A 19,375-nucleotide genomic window follows, 5' to 3' on the forward strand; every position below is an offset into this window, starting at 1 on the left:
GTACGTAATGGCCAGTGGTGTTCTGTTATTTTCCTTGTTGGGCCTGTCGTGTAGTGGGTGACTTCTGGGTATCTGTCTTGCTCTGTCAATCTGTTTCCTCAATGCTTGATAGAGATCTTGTAGGTGTTTGTCTCTGTCTGAGGGATTAGAGCAAAAGCAATTGTATCTTAGGGCTTGGCTGTAAACAATGGATTGTGTGATGCGTCCTGGATGGAAACTGGAGGCATGTAGGGAAGTATAGTAGTCAGTAGGTTTCCAGTACAGGGTGGTGTTTATGTGACCATCACTTATTCACACTGTAGTGTCCAGGAAGCACCCAGCTTTAGGCTGACAGGTTGGGGTCCTCAACAGTCTCAGCTATAGTAGCTGCCAGAAGCAGATTTAAGAATGACACTCTGTCCTGCAACATAGAATATAACAGGAGCAAATATTTGCTGAATGGAAAAACACTGCAGCTTACTGACTGGAAAAAGGAACATGGAAAAATCTCTAAACCCTTCAGAGCTGCATGTAGATGGAGAGGAATAGAAGGCAGGCTGAATTACTGGTGCTGAAGGAATATAATGTAAATCACAAGTGATGGTGTGAAGCTCCTGCTGCATTAGGCTCACATGAGATCTCTCAGTCAGCATGCTCCAATCTGTAAGAATCATCTTATCACCAGAAGGATAATCAAAATTAGAGATGAAAAGTCCTGCAGATCTTTAAAACCCTTCACTTGATGGCACTGCCCTTGTCACCTTCCATACAGAATTGTTTTCTATGGTATAATTCCTAATGCTTATCCAATCTAGTTTTAAATAATCCTGTTTTGTTTTAAATAACCCAAGTAATGGAGTTTCCAACGGTTATTTTGAGAGACTATTCCACTGCTAACAGAATTGCTGTTAAGAAATTTCACTTGAAGTTCAGACTAAAACTTTCATTTGCTCAACTTCTCCAAATACTCCCTCTCACTCTTTAGTGATTATACCCTTCCAATGCTTAATTACTTTGTATCCAATGCTTTATCCATTTAAATCAATGGGAGTTTTTCCATTGAATTAAACAGGTCCAAGAACAGGTCTCTATTCCCTCAGTTACTATTGTTGCTCTTTTTTGAATTCCCTTCAATTTGCCTACATCATTCTGATAATGGAGTTGCAAAGAAGTTGCTCCCCAATCAGCAAAGAGGTGGTGAAATGAGGCATGCCAGAGGAGGGAGCGGGGTTGGATAATCAGTGAGATCTGGCTATTGTCAAGATGCTCATAACCCCTAGTGGGCCATGCACAGCTCAAGGGTATGGTAGAACAGCCCTGGGGTCCCTTTTCCTCCATTCCTGCACCGAGCGCATCTCACCTGGAATGGAGCTTTAGGCCATATATCTGGAAATGCTTCCATATGCTGAAGCAGCAGAACTCATCCTCACTGGGCAAGAGGACTAAAGGTTTTGAACAAACCACAGATTGGTCATAACCAATCAGACAATCAGTCCATGATAAATGGAGTCCTGACTAAGGCAGTATAGAGAGAGAAAATAAGGAGCAAAGAAAAGATGGCAGGCGCAAAGGCTCCAGTGGCATTTTTCTATTCTTTGGGTTTGCTTGTGTAAGAAGCTTTCCTGCTGCCAGAATCCAGAACACAATAGACTTACTATTACACAGAAGCAAACACCAACCAACTTGTCATCTGGAAATTTGCTTTCAAACCCATAATATATTATAGGCACCTTCTGCACCTGTCTTCAACTGAAGCAAGTTGACTGGGCTTAAAGCTGCTGAGGAAACTGATGTATATAAGGTGTAGCTGCTGTAATAGCTATGACTTTAACTTCACAAAGTACAATTTCAACTTAACACACAATTCCCAAAGCCACTTTAACTATGCAGTAAATACAGTTCTGTAAAATAGTCATCTAGTTTATTAATTCAGATAAATTGGAATGATCTTATATACAAGTATTTGATGCCATGAACGCATTGTACATCACAATCTAGAATACTATTACAGCAGCTTTGATTTTAAGTAAGGATTTTGCAAACTGTCTCGTAATAAAATTGTACCTAGGAAATAATTTTAATACAGATGACCTGTTTCTATGATGTGCAGTTCAATGTAATCTTCATATATAGCAATAGTCTATGACATATGTACCTGTAAAATAAACTATAAAAATATTTATTTATAAAAGAAAAAAGTTATATTGGAAAATATATTTTGTTTAAGATTTAATAAAGTCAAACTAGGATAAAATGGAAGAAAATACAGGGCACTGTGACCATTATGTTTATATAGCTTGATAGCCTGTTTTAGAGGAGAGAATAATTTCTATTGTAAAACATGCAAAGTGCTATAATTGGGGTTTTATTTAGTTACTATATTGTAAATTGTAATAAAGACCTTTGCCTGATCTGTTGCATTTGCTGCCTGGTGAACAGACGGTACTCTTAGTGGAATTCCCCCAGTGGTGACTGTATTCACTGTTTGTACTTCCCATGTTTTAATTATATAACAAATAGTATACAAAAGTAATGAAAATTTCAGAGAAGAATGGAAGGATTGCTGTGTTAAAGGGCTACCCATAACTGATGTTTACATGCCTGGAAGGACCACATTTTGCTTACGTAGTTACGATGACATTTCCTGTCACCTCCTGTGTTAGGTTTTAACTTGGGGGGAAGAACCCTTTAGTTTTGTTTTGTTCAACTTCAAAGGAATAGAACACTTTATAGTAAATGGTGCATTGCTCTGGTGAGGTCTCTCACATCTAGCTACAACTACGTCTTACATTTTTGTATCAGCAAGCCAGCTGCTCCTAGTATTTCAAGCTCAAATTGCCTTTGCCAAACTGTTTTTATCAAATTAAGACTTGCAGCAAATCCCAGGTCAATTCACATACACCTAAACAACATCTAATAAATACTAAAGCTGCCCACACCCAGACAAACTCTCTCCATAGGTACAAACACATAACTATGCCTGAAGTCAGTGGGAGCTACTGAGGCCAGAACCTGGCCGAAAGATTAGACAAATTTTGATAAAGTTTGGTGCTGTGTGCGTGTGCATGTGCTCATTGCTCACTAGTTTAAGAACTACAAAGAACTTCAATTGAGACAAAAAATGTTCACGGCTATGTGCCGTCATTTTATGCAGCTATGATGACTGGTTTACCAACATGTGACTCAGCTCCTAAACTTAACTGGGACTGGGCCATGGCATCTCAGAGTTGTGAAAGAGTTTAATATAGCAGAATTAATATAAATATGTGACAAGTTCTATTCACATTTCTGGTGATACTCAAGGTAACAATATGAAATAATACTTTCCCCTTCTACATTAACACCTTCCAGCTAACGATCGCAAAGTGCTTTACAGACTCTCATTAAACCTCACAACACCTTGTGAAGTAGATAAGTGTTATAGAGAGAGGATGAAGCCTAACATTACTGCAGTAACAGTTGTGGGTATTTAGCATCTGACATGTCAAATTGGGCACCTAAAAATGGAGACACAATATTAGTGGACATTTTGCAAATGTAGTCTTTGTGTGATCTTGGCCAAGTCACATAGAAAGAAGAGTGTGGCAAAGCCAGAAATAGGACACAATTTCTTATCACTGAGTCCTGTGTTTTAACCACCAGATTATGCTCTCTCGTGACAAACTGGATTGCTGCAGGAAATATGGTTGTATGGATTAGGAAAAGCTATATGCTGATAGTGACGTTGACCTCACTGTTACTCTGCCAGTATTTCCAGTCTGTATCATCACCAGTTCTGCCTCCCCCTTACACATCTTCATGCTGTCTCCCATGCCACTCTTATACATGAGAAAAACTACCTGATAAAATCCAAATGGCCACTGCTTTATCCTCACCTCTGCTACAATGCCTAAAAAACCCAGCCAAGATCCTGGCTGAACAGAAGGCAAGCTGTGGTTCTTCGATTTCCTACTCCCTTCCTCGAACCCCAGTTATTAATACAATTCTACCATACATATAACTAAGCCCATTCTTCACCATATTTGTTTGCGTCTATCTTATATACACGTCCCCAGCTCTTTGTCTGTTTGTGTCTTTAGGCTAAGCCAAGGTATTGAGGGCAGAGATGGTCTCTCTTCTGTGTTGGCAGAACACCCAGCACAGTGGAGTCCCAATCCCAATTGGGCCTCTGAGTGCTACTGTAAAATAAGTATTACTACCAACAACACTGTATTCCATATTTATGTGCAGTCTTTCCTATTCCTCTGGTCTTTATATTTGAGAGACCAAATGAATTAATTTTTCAGGTAACTAACTGAAATCCCCACATTTTATTTTTGCTCTTCCTATCAAATTTTGGAAGGCTGTCCAGAGAGGAAATATACATATTAGAATCTTTTAAAAAAATATTTTAGTTAAATTAATAATTACTCCCAAAATTCTGATGCACAATTTTATCTCATTGAAGTGTGCAATATTTTCCTTTGATGCACTTAACACTAATCCACAGTCCTTTAGATGACATGCAGAAATAGGATACAAATACACCTGTATTCTTTTCTTATTATGGATCATTAGAGCTTTGTGGAGATCTGAAATTCCATTTCATGAGGATTTCAGATTCAGAACAGACCCAAAATTTCAGAATTCTCCATGAAAGAAAATTCCATAAAAGATTTAATTTTGGATCGATCTAAACATTTCATTTTGATTGACTGTTTTATTTTATATAATACAAAATTTAAAAGAAAAGTTGTTTTGAAGGGGAAAATCAAAACATTGTGTTTCAAAAATATAAAAATGGGACATTTCAATATTGTCTGAACTTTTTCCCCTTTTTTTCCACCCCAAATTAAATTTCAGTTAAATCAACATAGAAAATGTTTAGATTTTGAGGGAACTGCATTTCCAGAAAGCTCTATTGATAACATAGCTGTTTATATAATTTTTTTGCACTCCACATTGACTGAAAAATTTCCATACATAACATATATAGAATATAGAAAGCCAAAGTAACAATACAAGAGAAATAGAAAATATAACTAAAAAATGTACATAACCTGAAACAAAAAGAACTAATTGGACAATGGTGGGCATACATTTCAGATCATACTAAAGTTTACAGCCCAGAAAAATACTGCAGAAATGCTACTAGATGGGTTACAGACTTGAACAAGGAGAAAAGCATCACAGAAGGAATTAAATCATGATTTGGTAATAATTAAGCAAAATTATATAGATTTAAAACAAAAATACAAAGAAACCACAGCACAGAAGCTACATAAAGAATGTTGATTTTGAGATCCTGTGAAAAACAATCTTGCTACCATGATTTATCATAGTTGGGTTGGTTAGGGAAGAATTGCTCCAAATGTATGAAGTTCCAAATAAGAAAAACATACCAAGAGCCAGATTATATACAGTATTTTTTTCTGAACTGCTTTATAAAGGGGCAAAAAGCTAAGCCACACCATTGGCCATCCTTCAGTGGCCCAAAAGAAATTTCTTTCCATGTGATCCTAGGCAAGTTCAGGATTCAATCCTGCTTCTTACCTCTGGAGGGACTTTGCTACAAACTGAAGCTCTGCACAAAGGACAGCTCAGTGGTTTGAGCATTGGCCTGCTAAACCCAGGGTTGTGAGTTCAATCCTTGAGGAGGCCACTTAGGGATCTGGGGCAAAAATTGGTCCTGCTAGTGAAGGCAGGGGGCTGGACTCGATGACCTTTTGAGGTCCCTTCCAGTTCTCGGAGATTGGTATATCTCCAATTACCACCTTTTATATTTTGAGATGTTTATTAACAGCAGAGACTGGTGGAGCAGTGTAAAGGAACAGAGCAGGAGTCAGCAACCTTTCAGAAGTGGTGTGCTGAGTCTTCATTTATTCATTCTAATTTAAGGTTTCACGTGCCAGTAATACATTTTAACATTTTTAGAAGGTCTCTTTCTATAAGTCTATAACATATAACTAAACTATTGTTGTATGCAAAGTAAATAAGGTTTAAGAAGCTTAATTTAAAATTAAATTAAAATGCAGAGCCCCCTGGACCAGTGGCCAGGACCCGGGCAAAGTGAGTGCCACTGAAAATCAGCTCACGTGCTGCCTTTGGCACGCATGCCATAGGTTGCCTACCCCTGGAATAGAGCCTAATCATCTGTATGTCTCAGTATGACAATCAAGTTTTTTTGATGAAGTTCTTTGTATGGTAAATTCAGGAAAGAAAATAAACCATTAATGATCTCTAACCATCCAAAAAATCATTTAACAGACACAGTGCAGGCAAATATAAGCTCCCTCCAAGACCCAGAGGACTGTTACCATTACTTCCATTTCTCTGTCAGCTTGAGTTAGGGTGCTTATCACAGGGTGTTCAGACAGTTGCCAAAGTGAAGTTCTTGGACGAGGCCTCAATGATGTTGAAATAATGCAAGCTGCTGTCAGGGATAAACCCCAGTAAATTCAAGGAAGAACATCTGATACTTCTCATTATGGAAGATCAGACTAAACAAAAATTATGGCAGCGGAGTATCAACTCCAAAAGTCCCAGCGAGTTCTCAGAGCCATCACAGTCACAAACCTTTTAGTTAAGCAAGAGAGACAACAGCAACATACTGGCTAGTATGTGTATACCACGGGCCTACTACTAAGTACAGCTAAGAGAGACTCACCTTTAGGTCAAGTGGCAAAGACCTGTGTGCACAGTTGACAGTTTTGGGTCCTATCCCCCATGCTCTGTGTGTGGTTTCAAGGTAAATTATCATGATGTCTGTACATAAGCAGTCTCAATTTGTGTTCAACACTACCTAAATTCCCTTCTTCCCTGAAACTGCAGAAATTGTCCTGAGAGTCTCTGAAACCCATCCTTTTTCCTGTTATTGGATCAGGAGCTTTACTCACATTTGTTCTTATGCCATAAGTAACATCTTTTGATATATACGGGACACCAAAGTAGGTAGGCTAAGATTGTAGTAAAAAGTATCAGAGACCACTATCCAGATGGAGACAAGTTATAATAATATATGGAGATATACCTATCTCATAGAACTGGAAGGGACCCCGAAAGGTCATTGAGTCCAGCCTCCTGCTTTCACTAGCAGGACCAAGTACCTTTGCACAGAAGTCCCTCCTTCCCATGGGGAAGAACAAGAGCAGATGGCTGTACAGATGGATCCAAACAGATTTAAGCAGAAAAACAACTTCTCTGCTCCCTAGTAAAGTTGTGGAAACATGGAGTACATTGAGGAAGGTTGCTAAACACTCTTGTGTATTATGAAAATAAGCTGTTTTAGTGATCACAAACCATTTATCTCAATTTAACAATTTGTAGTCCTTTATAGACATTAATGAATGATTCATGCTAAAGGGATGTGAACCACAAGGAAAACAAGTTACATAAAACAGCTTCTCCAGGGCTGTTTTATGCAACAGAATGAAACCTCTTTCTACTTTATCCTCCTAAATCATTCTGGGAGTAAGATAATTTTAGAGATATGAAATTACTTATCTACTGATTCCCAAACATGATACCATTTACATTAATACATGCTTATAAACTGCTACATAATAGGCCCCCATGCAGGACACAAGCCTTAAAACCCAAAATGCACCTTTGAGGAGCTGAGAGTGAGCCACTGCAATAAGTTAAATTTCCAGTATGAACTCCAATTATATGACAGTTTCCTTCATTGTATAAATAAGCCCTATCTGCAAAGTTTAGATTTGAATCCAAACTTATTAAAACAAAGGTAATTCTGCAATACAGAGAAAGGTGAAGTCTAGTTGTCTGACCATAGGAATGGAACCTAGAAACCCTTGAGTTCCAATAGTCTGACACAGATTTCTAAAAGGCTACAGAGGACGTCAAATTCACTGTAGCTCAGTCTCCCTATTTGTAAAACTGGGCCCATACCTCCCTCTCTCATTGGACAGCGGAGGAGGGGGGAGGAAAGATGGTTTGTGGGGCATTAAATAATTAGCTCTTTGTAAAATAAGTCTTCAGTATTATTACAAATTAGAAAACTATAACATATTCTAATTATATAGGTTTTATCGGGCAAACACTATATTATGACACAGAAATTACTCATTCAACTTATTAATTAAGTACACCTAACAGTTCCCAAAGTACAATGCGTATCAGAATGCGGAAATACCCACTTGTTTGATTGGCAGTTATGTGATGCTTACTCTGTAAATCCACTACTCCTGAATGGGTAATTGCTAAGTAATTAAATGCTCAGTTACCCTGTAATTAATAAGAGAGAGAGAGAGTCAAAACTGGAATAATATACCTGAATCACCAATAACTTCAAACATTGAAAGTTCAGTTAATAGGGGACCTGGATCCAAACCACCCCTATTTTTTATAACACAGGGCAAAAGATCTGACAAATTACTAATTTTTATTTTTCATAAGGCACCTATCCTCTTGGAATCTAGCACCTTCCCTGCACAATTTTGTAGATGTCTAAATGATTTTTGTGTTTTGTAACAAACCTTCTTACCAACTTTGCAGAAATAAAATTATCATTACCTAATTAGCATCACACCATTCCAAAGGAATAATGAAAACCATGTATATTCATGCACTCTTGCCCAAGTGAGATCTTTCCCTATGGAAAACTAATGCCAACAACAACAATCCTCTGATGGCTAGTTCCCCTACTTGACTGGGCACTATTTAAAAGCTCTCCAGGAAGTTAAAGAGTGTCTTATTGATTTCCCTCTGCTTGGTTCTCAGTCAATATGAAATCCAGCATGATTCAATATCATTATAATAGCTCCATTAGCAAATAAAGGAATCCATCCTTCAATCTCTGTTGCCTTACTGAAAAAACTAATTTAATTTTAAATCTGAATAAAAGCCAACACTAGCTCCAAATTTTATTTACACTATATAAAGTTTTCTTTAGAAATTATTGATTTTGTCCATACAGAACTCTGAAATGTCTTCTAAATCTGATGAGAAAACCATCTTTCTGTTCTGTTTTGATGATATTTACACGTTCTAACCAGCCAGCACAGAAAATGTCCAGGGTAGAGTTTAAAAACAGCAGCTCAGGATTCCTGAATATGATGATTTCCCTTCTCACCATATTGTGCTAATGAAATACTCTCTAGAAGAGTTCATGTTGCAGCAGAATTTATTAGCACAGGCAGGCTTTATCTGATAATTTTTTTGGTGAGGGAGAGGGGGAGAAATAACTCTCATTCCATTAACTTACTCATTTTGTTCCATATGCTCAAAACTGTTTTCCTTTTTTTTTTTTCTTAATATTTCTATCTGGGGCGATCTACTATACAAACTCGGGATATCCAAATAAAGTTAACCAAGAAGGAGCATTCATTTGAGTGTCTTTATTACATTTCAAGGTTAATCAGCAAGCACAAGTTGTCTGATTACTAAAGGCACAGAGAAAACTGCATTGTACTACATCATGTAACTACCTTGACTTCAAACAAATAAAATTAAATGCTTTCTTACAGGGGTGTGGAGTTCATACCATGATATTCACTGCTCTAGGAGGTCATTGAGACAAATAATTGTAGAAGGATTTAAAAGAGGGTTAAGAGCCCCAGTCTGCAGCACCCACCAAGCGAGTAGTCCATTGACTTCAGTGGGGTTACACATTAGCAAGGGTTGCAGAACTGTTCCAAGTAATTCTTTGTGCATTATAATGTTTACAGTGTTGCAAAGTATGGGGGGGGGGGGGATCTAATTTAAAGCTGTAGACTTGGATTTTCCAACGGGGTAAGGAAGTTAAAAAACCAACTGAAAGACATCTCAGCTATATGGTATAAACTTACTATATATGACTAGGAAGCAATATTTTCTCCTTACTTACCCCCATAAAATATATTTCACTGTTCAAATGTCTGGGTGAATTACAGGATGGGGTTCTTTCTCTTAAGTACTGCCAGATGTAGGACAGAAGACCAGCAGTCTGATCCAGTTTGTCAAATTCTGTTTGATAGATTATTTGAAATCATTCTGTTTTCAATTAATGGACTTTCAAAGGCAACATACAACTAATCTAAAGTTTGAATCATCAGCAGCAAAGGCATACTACAGCTTTGCAGTTACAACAGATCTTTCTAATTATGTATATTGAAAGATCTAAAAGCCCCTTACAAATATTATTTTAGCCACATATCACCCTCGTAAGGTAAGTAATTATTATCTCCATTTTACAGATCAATAGTGCTGAGATACAGAGGTTAAGTGATGTTCATCAGAGGTCATATATTGATTTCGTCCAAAGCCAGGAATAAAACTTAAAGAACGGCAACTCAGTGTCCTGCTCTAATCACAAGAAAATACTGCCTCTCTGTACTGTTCTGACTTTCCTAAGCATTACATAGAAGATAGCAGTGTTAGGAGTGGAACTGAAAATTCTAGAATCTACACAAAATGTTACAACTAAGCATACAAGTCCATCCAAATAATTTTAACATTGCAAAATGGGATGAACTAAAGTTGCATTTTCTCAGTTTTACTTCCCAAATGATTGACATTTAGGGTGGTCTATTGATTGCAATACTGATGACACACAAGGCAGTAAAGGGAGTATAAACTCATCGAATATGCTATTGCACTGGGATAAGACCTTGATTAATTCCAAGTGATCACATGCTAACTCCCAGAGTCTATTACAGACTTGCAATGAATATTGGTAGTAAGGTTTTATTATTTACCTCAAAAAATAATCAAAATGTTTTAGCTGCTCTTCATATTTAAGTCCTATATGTATTCTGTTCTACTGAGCAACATGATTATTTCAGTCATTCTTAATAAATAAGTTGCCAGTAGTAGTTAAGCTAACTGAACTGAATTATTTATAGTGCTGAGGAACAGAAAGGTAGGTAATATGCATAAAAGCTTTCAGATGGTCTCGTTTGGAAGACACATCAGCTCTTAGACATTTTTCCACTGGGCAGAAACTGTAAATGTTCAGTTTCCAATCTCAGTCTAAAGGATTTCCTAGAGGGACCAAAGCAAAAGATGAGAAAAATGAATACAAATCTTCCCTCATTAATAACCACATTCACAGTTTGAAAGGGAGGCTTGAAAGGGAATAACTGTAAAAAAAAATACAGCAAAAAGTGGATATAAGGAACCAACACATTTTCAGTACTCCACTTTCTGCTCTGAGATAATACTTAGCACGTCTACAGCATCTTCTAGCTAAAGATCTCAAAGCACTTTATAGCATTAAGCATCAATGCTCTCCCCCCTCCGACACCATCCCCATTTCCTCCGTGAGGAATTATAGCTATCAGGGGCGGCTCTACAAATTTGGCCCCCCCCAGTCATCATTGCGGGAGCGCCGCGCGGCGGCAGCAGCGGACCACCTCAGGCATTATGCACTAACAACTCACCCCACTGCACATTCAGTGGCAGAGATGAGAATAGAACCCAGGAATCCCAACTCCCACTCTAATCACTATGCACTTAAGTGTTCCTTTGCCTTTAAAAAGGATGCTTCATGTAATGCTGAAAGAGGAAGTGTGATGATGCAAGGCACAACTCTGTTGCAGTGTGGCAGACTTAGTACTCGAGGGGATGCTTTTTGCGACTTCAAAACAGATGCATCATGGAGATGATGGACTTGACTGAGTGTTGGGCAAGCATGCCCCTATCAATCTATCTATAGACAGAAACATGGGGGACACTTCACATCACCCTATTGTCTTGTGGGAGTACACTAATGTGAAATTTGCTACACACGGTCAAACATGATGTGAAGGGAATAGTGCCCAACAATGATTAGAAAGCATTCATGCTTGAATGCCAAACAGAGTAGAATGATATGTTTACCACAAAATAAACCTAAACCAAACATTTTCCTTTTATATTTCACCTTCCATTTCCTATGATTTATTTAAGCAGGAATTGCTGCAGCATTTTCCATTTTTGAGGAGGAGGAGAAGAAAGAGGTTAAAAAGCCAAGGGTAAGGAGTAGGTTTAAAATAAAATCACTTTATGATAGTTAAATCCAGGTGTGATGAGTCTGGAATTCCCATCCATCAGGTGTTTGATTGCAAAAACAAGCAATAATAGAGAGACTGGTTGCCAAGCAAACTAAAATGACACAGATCTCTTTGTAGTTCTTCCCCCTGCCCTCTTTCTGTTCAGTTATAATTTTAATTTTGATTTTATCCAGACAGTTGCCTTGAATATTAAATAAGATGTCAGACACTGAATGACAAAATTTGAAAGAAAAAGAATATGAGATGTTTGTTTATTAAGCATGGTTTGAGCCTTCAAGACCCACAGCACCATTTAGCTTGCCTGCAGTGAGCATCTATATATAGCTCTTTTACGCACAAAGGTTATATGGATTGATTTTGAATTAAACAAGTCTGCAGTATGTGTTACACACTGTGGCTTCTCTTCTATGCTTAAAGCTACAGTGGATTACCTAATATTTTGAAACATGCTGAAAATGTTTTGGGACACATTTTTTAAAGACCAATCTACACACACATGCTCCATCAACTATTCTGAGGTCAATTGATGGGAAGATCTGTACCCTTTTATAGCCAGTAATATTACTCTGCAATAAACCTCGTAAGATTATAAACAAACTACTTCTATTACAGATATCGAAATATATAACAGGCAAACTCCAAATATAAGCAAAAATGCATTAGAAAATGTCCCAAGGGATCAGACAGCAATCAGTGGGGCCCACTGAACCTGATGCTCCCAAGGATCAGGAGAGCAAGCAACTGGTTATAAGTCAATCAAAATTAAAATGGAAACATTATTAAAGGCATCTGTATTCCATCTCTCCCTTGAGTCCATCCAGTCCACAGTTTAATATTCCCTGGGTAAAGGAATCCCATTGTGTATGTGAACATTTTATTTTTGATTTGTATGTAGAATAAATGAATACAAACAAACAATATTATCAGGAAGTTAATTTGGGTTCGAACAATCAACATATTCAAATCAAAAGGCTTCTTCTGCAAACAGAACAGAATTTGTTTGAAGCCTCAGGCACAGGAGCTGTAAATAACGCGCTACTGGGGGCTGAGTCATCCACACTGATGAGTAGGCTCAAAGCTTCTTCAAATGGAGTAATGTCACAGTTATAATCAGCATCTAAGAGTTATTTAGGAGTCACACTATCAATTACAATGGGTAATGCCTATGCAGGAAGTAATTGATACGCAGACAAAAGAAACACAAAATCAAAACGCTAAAGGAGGCGGCTTTGGGGACTAATGATAATCTTCTATATTTATAGTGCTTTACATCCCAAAATTATTTAGAATTGAAACACAGGGGTAACTTCAACCAGCAGTGAAATGTAGCCACCTCTGGGTGGAATGCAACAACTGATTAACAATGGACAATATTACACGCTTTTGGGATGGAAGTGAATGCTATTATTCAGCTGACCCTAGAAGATGATATTTCCTATCCAAATTCCAATTATCAACCTAGAATATTGCCAGAACACTGTGGCCAGCACCCTGACTCTAATCACAAATACCAATGGATTTTTAATGGTCACAAGTAGTCAGAACGTCCAGTTTCACAGCACTCTCTAGAATCATGCTGAGGCATTGATTCAGTACGACCTATTAAATCAACATTTAATACTTCCTGCTTGAAGCAAAGTGTTCCTTGGAGGGCTCCCCACACCACAAACTTGTATGTTCTGACATTTGGAGTTCCAGATATACTTTGCATTGGACATTTCTTTACTGTACTCAGTAGAATATGCCTCTCTTTTTTACATGAATTTCCAACCTGCTCTAGAAAGATCCACTAATAGCCCCGATCATTTTGGAGCACTGGGAACCACCAGTGCAAGTGGCCAGACTTGCACCATTCCATAAGATCGTGCACCAGAGTCAGAACTGGGTACAAAGTTGAGAAATTCCATCATACCAGGATTTCATTGATTAGACAATTGGTTGATGGGCTTCTTATCAGTCAGTAATTACAACTAAATTAGCCATGATCACCAGGAGGCCTCTGCATCTAATAGGTGTAGAAGTTGAGTCCCCACACGAGACAATTTATTATAGGCATCCAAAACCTGGATTCTAATTGGTGCACTTAATTAGCACGCCCGTCTTTTACCGGTTATGTCTGCAATGGTCAACTAAATCTTATCCTACTAAATGATTATCAGTGGCATGAGGAATCAAAAGGCATTTATGAATAATTACATCTATATTATTACATACAAAAAAATAGGTTAAATAATGTTATTTAGCTTGTAAAGTCAAGCACTTGAAAGTGAGGAAATGCGAGATTTCATGTTACCCATGCAATTGCTAATTCTCTTCTCCCATTTAGGAGAGACAACCCAGGCAAGAAAAGAAATGGGGCATATTTCAGAAAGAAATGCCAGACAAGCATGGAGAAAGAGAGCCTGTGATATGTTTCAACTTCTGCAACACAAGCAGTGCCATGGATAATTTCAATGGAGAGTCTCTGTGATCGATAAGTACATACTACAGTACCACATAACACAAATCCAGGTGCACAAAAACCTCAGATGCAGGCAAGCAAATATATATTTTATTTAAAAAATAACAGACACTGAAGAAGTCAAGTCAAACTACAAGTGTTACTGGTGCTTTTCATACAAAGCATAACTTATGAAGAGAGAAGAACAAACAAAGGATACTAACATTTTTAATCCTAACATTTCCAACTTGAAATTAAGAATGTAAGCAAGCCAGCGTGAAGGGAATGCACATGCATGATTAGGCAACCAGAACGTAATACAGCTACTAAGGCCTCAGTTTCTGTGCTGAATTTATCATTACTGTCTTCAGCTACCTAATATGGCCTACTTCACTTAAGCGCACATTTGAGTGGTTCTGACAAAAATCTTTTTCCATAAAAAAAACAAAAAAACAAACAAACACTATTTTGGCAAAATACACAAGGAAACCTACCCAAGGTGAGAACTCTCTGTTCTGGTTATTTTTAGAGTAATAATAAAGTCAGACAATGCTAGTGAACAAGAAAGCAAGTAAACAAAGAGAGGTGTTAATATCAATCTTTATTAGTAACACAGGAAGGAGAATAAAAAAATAAAATAACTGAAAAAGAACAAAATTAGTTGGAAAATAAATTTATTTTCTGTCTTTTTATTAGGGCATTACCAACATTTTCGTTTTAATTTAAATTAAAGAACAAAAATAATCTACAGCCTAATATTTATTAACTGATTAAAACTCAAGTTTTCTTTTAATTGTAATTATTTGAAAGCATGTGACTTTGCATCTCACTGTTCTCTTATGATTAAAAAACCCAAACATTAAATTGATATCCAGAAATTTTATAATCTATGTTTCCTCACATACATCTGCCACACATTATTATACTGATTATACAGTGCCCAAGAGTGTGTTAGGCACCTCACTATACAAAGAAGAAGAAATGGTCCCTTCCCTGAAGAGCCTGTAGTCTAATCTATAGTTCCAACAATATTTTGCCTGAATACAGTATCCCACTCAACAATTTAATTAAAACTAGCATCAGAAACTAAAGAACTCACTCTATATGCTCTCAAATTACCCATGCCAACATCCCCTCTTCAAAATAACCCATAAATAAAGTTCCACTCAGATAAGGTGCTGCTTGAAGGAAAAAGAAATCAGGGAATATCTACCCTGTGTCACATGTAATCAGTGAATGGTATCAGTAAAGTTTGTGAATGGTAGTGTTTATTTTTCTGAGGAGAATAAATTCACCATTCCTGATTTGTGACCCCAATGGAAGAATCATATAAACACACCCACAGGGTTGGGACTAGTGCCAGCTCAACACAACAGAATCAGTCATGGTGCCAGTACTGAGAGTGGGTAGAACCTGGAGCTACACTGAGACCCAGCACATATCCAAGATAATGCTTGAGTTCCATTATGTTTCAGTAACTGTTTGTGTATATCTCCAGCCTGCATGATGATTTGAAAAAAATTCTCCTTCCCATTGTGCACTGTCACTGGTCAGTTCTATGTGCATAATGTGGCAGAACGACTCCTCAGTATTCATTATTATTTTTGGTGAAGTGGTCTCCCCTCCCTGTATGTGGTGAGGATATGGGATATGCATCTAAGATAGGAAGTCCCTATTTAAAACCTGAGACTTCACTTCACATGTATACCATGGTATAAGAAATCCTACCAATATATTTATGGAGCCAAGCACAAAAAAGAATGATGACCAAAGGACACCATGGAGACTGAGGAAGAAAGACAGCAGACTGAAGGGCATATAGACATAAATAAAAATTGATTGATCTAAAAAAAACAAACAAACAAAAAAAAAACACCCCATGAAGGAATTGTGTCATGAAACATTTTTAAAATCAACAGCAGCATTTTACAATCAATCCTGCCTCCAAAACACACAGCCAATACAAACTCCACCAAAGACGGTGACACCAGAAAAGTCAAATAATGTAAGTGAGGTCTATGGAAACACAGTCCTGATGACGTGAAGTCTGACAATAAATCAGGAATGCAATTAAATAATCCATCTGAGCACATCCCATAGTCACAAAGGCAGAGGGAACCAGATAAAGATATAGAATAGATATATTTCCTCAAGTGGAAAGCATTTTATGAAAGAATTTAGACTTCAGCCTTAAAAACAGCCATGAGGTTCCTAAGACTTTGACTACCATGACTCCCTGAGTCACAAGGTTATGTAGAAAAAACATGCACTGTAAACAATATGTGTTTTTTGCTACATTCAGTTGCAGAAAATTGGTAATATCCAACTGTGTCTATCAGAAGAACAGTGAGACAGCACCAAGACTGCCTTGGGGACAGGCGGCTTTCAAAAGAAAATACCGGTGTGCAACAGTGCACATGTGAGCATTCATATGATGCACGGAATCAAAGTCTAAAGGGACACAGTAGTGATCAACTATACATGTTTAAACTGAAAATATTACTGGACTGAGAAGAGAAATCTGGGGAACACAAAACGCTGAGCTCAGACACAGCTGAGAAAAAGTTTCTACCACAAACTAAGATTTGAATCATACTAATGCAGCAATAGTAAACCAAAAGATGTACCCTGATAGGAGATCTAGGTCTGTTCCCAGCTCTGCAACTGACCTACTATGCATCTTTTGTCAAGTCGTTTAACCTCTGTACCTCAATCAGACTAGCTGTAAAATAGGGATAATATGTAAAAGCTTTGAATGAGTGTGTGAAGCTTAATTCATTAATGTCTGCAAAGCACTTTCAAGATCCTCAGACATTGCTAGAATGGGTTTAGTAGTAGTATTATTTACAATACAGACTTCCCAGAAAACTGGAGACCCACTTTTGTGAAAAACCCCAAACAGGTCCTCTTGTAGGGGTCCACAGAACGGTCTTTCTGCAAGTTTTGTGAAAGGAGGTAGAACAGTGTCAAAGAATTCAGTCCCAAGCTCCCCATAATGTAGGCAGGTTCTCTGGGAGGTGCTTATGCAGGATGCCTGTCCGAATGTAGTCCAATAATACAATATACAAAATGGAAAACAGAATAGTTCTTTGCTTATAAAAATTAACCATCATATTGCTACAGGTTACATGCCATAAATCTTGCATTACATACTGCCTAACAAAAGCACTTAAAATTATATTTCATAATATAGATTGGGAATTGCTTATTTTGTTTTCCTCCCTTTTTTTCTAATAAAACTTCTGAACAAGATCAATGTTCAGGTTTCTTTTTATTTTACTAAGCTATTTGGGCCTCCCCCTCCTATCCCAATTCCTGTACTCCACAGTACCTCAGGATTGTGTCATTTTCCTTTGTTTCATATCATCAGTAAATGACAGCTGTTGTCATGGACCAGGAACATCAGAGCCCCAGGGGGAACAGATGATAATGCAATTGCTCCAATAGTGTGGGTACTGCGTAGAATACACTGGCAGACAGGGGGACAAAGATGTAGGCTACAGCTGCAGTGCTTCAGTGTAGACACTTCCTACAGCAACAGAAGGGTTCCTCCATCACTGTAGTAATTCCACTTCTGAGATGCAGTACTTGCTAGGTCAGGGGTGGGCAAACTTTTTGGCCCAAGGGCCACATCTGGGTGATGAAATTGCATGCAGGGCCATGAATGTAGGGCTGGGGCAGGAGGTTGGGGTGCGGGAGGGAGTGCGGGGTGTGGGAGAGGGTGCAGTGTGCAGGAAGGGGCTCAGGGCAAGGGGATGAGGTGCAGGAGGGCTGCAGGGCACAGGAGAGGGCTCAGGGCAGGGGTTGGGATGCAGGAGGATGCGGAGTGCAGGAGGGGGCTCAGGGCAGGGGTTTGGGCTGCACGAGGGGTTTGGGGTGCATGCTCCAGCCTAGTGCCGCTTACCTGGAGTGGCTCCCGGGTGGCAGCGGGGCTAAGGCAGGCTCCCTGGCTGCCCTGGACCCACATCACTCCCGGAAGCAGCCGGCACCACGTCCTTGCGGCCCCTGAGGAAAGCGGGGGGCAGAGGGCTCTGCGTGCTGCCCTCGCCTGCGGGTACCTCCCCCGAAGCTCCCATTGGCCGTGGTTCCCTGTTTCCGGCCAATGGGAGCTTTGGGGGAGGTACCTGCAGGCGAGGGCAGCGCACGGAGCCCTCTGTTTTCCCCCCTCCCCTTCCCAGCCCCCAGGAGCTGCAGGGACATGGCAATCCTGTGGGCCAGAGTTTGCCCACCCCTGTGCTAGGTCTACAGAATAACTCTTTTATTGATCTAGCATACTCTACACTGGGCCTTAGATCAGCTTAACAACATATCTCCAAGGTTGGAATTTTTCACACGCCTGAGCGATATACTGGGTCGGCCTAACTTTCTAGTGTAGACCAGCCCATAGATTATTCTAGAAGGTTTTGAGAAAAGTAGATGGCAGAGTAAAAGTAGAGTAAAAGTAGATGGGAGAGTAAAACAGGATCTGGATCACTGAAAATTAAAGACCATGGGCTTGATCATCCAAAGTGCAAATTTCTGCAGAGTTGAAGGTGCTCAGAACCTTGCAAGAGAAACTGAGCTCCTTGCAGCACTACACACGATTTTCCCCTCTTTTATACTAGAGTAAATCCAGAGCAACTGCACTGTTGTAAATGGAGTTATTCCAGATTTACACCAGTGTAACAAGGCATAATTGGCCCCACTATCATCTTTGACATCTGTCCACATATTCAATAGCTATTAACTTTCAATTTCAAAACCAAACAATGAAAAAAAAAGCAACCTAAATTAGATTAATAAACAACAGCAAAGTCAAATAAGGAGGAATGCACAGGCAGCAAGGTGAACTCCCTCAGTGATCAGAGAAGTTGAACAAGTATAATATTTTAGGGTTTTGTTATAAAATAATAATAGACTAATGATAAAACCTTACCCTTTTAACAAAGCTGTTTGCGTTTCCTGATGTTCAGTCTGCTCCTTCTGATCAGGGTTAGGTTATATAATC

General features: G+C 38.6%; 1 protein-coding gene across 2 annotated transcripts in view; it reads right to left on the reverse strand.

Moving 5' to 3' along the window:
- PPM1E (protein phosphatase, Mg2+/Mn2+ dependent 1E) overlaps positions 1 to 19,375 on the reverse strand; it is a 98,182-nt gene that overhangs the window by 21,928 nt on the left and 56,879 nt on the right. The gene's annotated exons all lie outside the window — the stretch shown is intronic.

Source organism: Mauremys reevesii, linkage group 20 (genome assembly GCF_016161935.1).
Source record: "Mauremys reevesii isolate NIE-2019 linkage group 20, ASM1616193v1, whole genome shotgun sequence".
NCBI classification, from domain to species: domain Eukaryota; kingdom Metazoa; phylum Chordata; order Testudines; family Geoemydidae; genus Mauremys; species Mauremys reevesii.